Source organism: Vespa mandarinia, chromosome 7 (assembly GCF_050613455.1).
Source record: "Vespa mandarinia isolate Hongniang chromosome 7, ASM5061345v1, whole genome shotgun sequence".
Lineage (NCBI taxonomy): Eukaryota > Metazoa > Arthropoda > Insecta > Hymenoptera > Vespidae > Vespa > Vespa mandarinia.
In genome coordinates, this window is record NC_140816.1 from 557,501 (window position 1) to 560,000 (window position 2,500).

The 2,500-nt window shown below is 35.1% G+C and overlaps 1 protein-coding gene across 3 annotated transcripts in view; it reads left to right on the forward strand.

The window, feature by feature from the left end:
• Positions 1-2,500, forward strand: part of LOC118440641 (uncharacterized) — a 166,107-nt gene that overhangs the window by 104,590 nt on the left and 59,017 nt on the right. The window lies entirely within an intron of this gene.

A 2,500-nucleotide genomic window follows, 5' to 3' on the forward strand; every position in this document is an offset into this window, starting at 1 on the left:
AGAGAGAATGAGAGAGAGTAGAAAGAGTGAGAAAGAGAGAGAGAGAGTGAGAGAGAGAGAGAGAGTGAGAGAGAGAGAGAGAGAGAGACAAAGAGAGACAGAGATAGAGCTAGTATCTCATCCTCTTCACTCTTTGCTTTTTCATCGACCGGCGAGCTTCACGCACGAACGTTGAATCTACGAACGTGATTCAAACTCTCTCTCTCTCTCTCTCTCTCTCTCTCTCTCTCTCTCTCTCTCTCTCTCTCTCTCTCTCTCTCTCTCTCTCTCTTTCTCTCTCGTTTTTCTCTTTCTCTCTGTTTCTCTTTTTCTCTCTGTCTCTCTCTTTCTCTTTCTCTTTTTATCACCCGTGACGTTATTATAAATTACGTCGGCCGAGAATTCCGCGCAATAATGGCTGGAAAAATGAGAGGAAACTCGAATCGTTATTGTAATTTAACAATATTCGTATGTATGTACGTGTTCGTCATTTTTTATCTCTGAAATGTTCTCGTTGTGCAATCTTATTATTATTATTATTATTTATTATTATTATTATTAATTTTTTTTTATTATTATTATTACTAATTTTATTATTATTGTTGTTGTTGTTATTATTATTATTATTATTATTTATTATTATTATTATTATTATTATTATTATTATTATTATTATTATTATTATTATTATTTATGGTTTTCGAAATGAAATTTACTCGCGTATACATTTTGATATATGGATATGGAATATTTCGTTTAGATGGTTGAAATGGTTAATAAAATAAAATAAAATAAAGAAAAAAAAAGAAGAGAAAAATAGACATAAAAGAAAAAAGATACATAGAGAGAGAGAGAGAGAGAGAGAGAGAGAGAGAGAGAGAGAGAGAAAGAGAAATAAAACGATAGTTTTCAGGCCAAGTTGTTTGAGTATCGCATAAGTACTCAAGCTTAGAAAATATATTTCACGTCGATCGTCGCGTTATCACCGAAGATATATATATATATATATATATATATATACTATATTTAACGACTAGTTATTTACAAAATGTTTCTTATCGCATCCTACATACTTATTTACTCTGGGTCTATAATCCGGTTAGTATGTATTAGGCTTTTATTTATTGATTTTTTTTCTTTCTTCTTTTTTTTAGTCTTCACTGTTCGCCGATCTACGATCCAATCTTGACATTTACAAATAATAGTAATAATAATAATAATAATAATAATAAAATGAATTGAAAAGAGACATTGACGATATGTTAGTTTTATCGCAATTTGATATTTTATTGGCATTATTTTATCGTTTGTTTACGTGCACGCGTAATAATCGTGATGCGTTAATATAAATCACGATCAATGGAGAGATTTATAAGCATAATCATTGCCGATAACGATGTTCGTCATGTTACGGTAAATAAATTATAGGAATATGTAATGAAAAAAATATATCGCAATTTCTGAAACGTCCCGTTTGGGAAGAAAAGAAAGAAGGTCAAGAAGAAAGAGACAGAGACAGACAGAGCTAGTGCCAAAGAGAAGGAGAAAGAGAGAGAAGAATGAACTATCGAATTCGATGCATTTTCTTTTCCTTGTTTATCCACGTGAATGCTCTTCGTACGAGTTCCCATATTCAAGTAATCACAGCGTTCGTGGTCTTTCAAATCGGATCTCTCTTCTTTCTCTTTTCCTCTCTCTCTTTATCTCTATCTCTATCTCTATCTCTATCTCTATCTCTATCTCTCCATCGAGAATGTAAACGAAAAAATTTGACAAGTCGTGACAAATTGAAGGGACCCCCGTGCAATCCGCACTCCACCATCACCACTACCACGACCACTGGCAGCACTAACACTAGTAACAATATGACCAACACATATGCAATCACGTCGTCCATGTCCGTCCACATTGTCGTCATCGTCGTCGTCGTCGTCGTCGTCGTCGTCGTCGTCGTTGTAGTCGTAGTCGTCGTGTCGTCGTTGTCGTTCGAGAGTTCAAGTATTACAACCGGTCAATAATTTTCCATTCACGTTACGAAAATTCCCGTGTATCACATAACGTAGAGATATACAATAGCTGGCAAATATTTTGTCCAATATAATGGAGTGGTCGGTTGTGGAGTGAGCTGGTGGTGGGTGGGTGGGCGGGCGGGCGAATGGAAAGGGGCACGGAACGGGACAGGACGGGACAGGTTGGTGGGAGAGGTACGGTGCGGGACGTAAAGCTCCCGTATACGAGTCCGAACACATGCGTATGAATATATGCATACACGTTCAAAGCTCTTGCTGGCGAACTGAAATTAAGCCGGTTCAGCAATGCCAGCTTGACAAAAATATAGGCATAGAAGCCAGAAGAGAGAAAGAGAGAGAAAGAGAAAAATAAGATAAATAGATAGATAAATAGATATATAGAGAAAGGATTTTCTCGTTCAAGCTATATATTATATTTTCTCACCTGATTTTCTTCAATATTTTTATTTTTATTTTTTTTTTTTATTTTTTTTATTTTTTTTCTTTGAAGT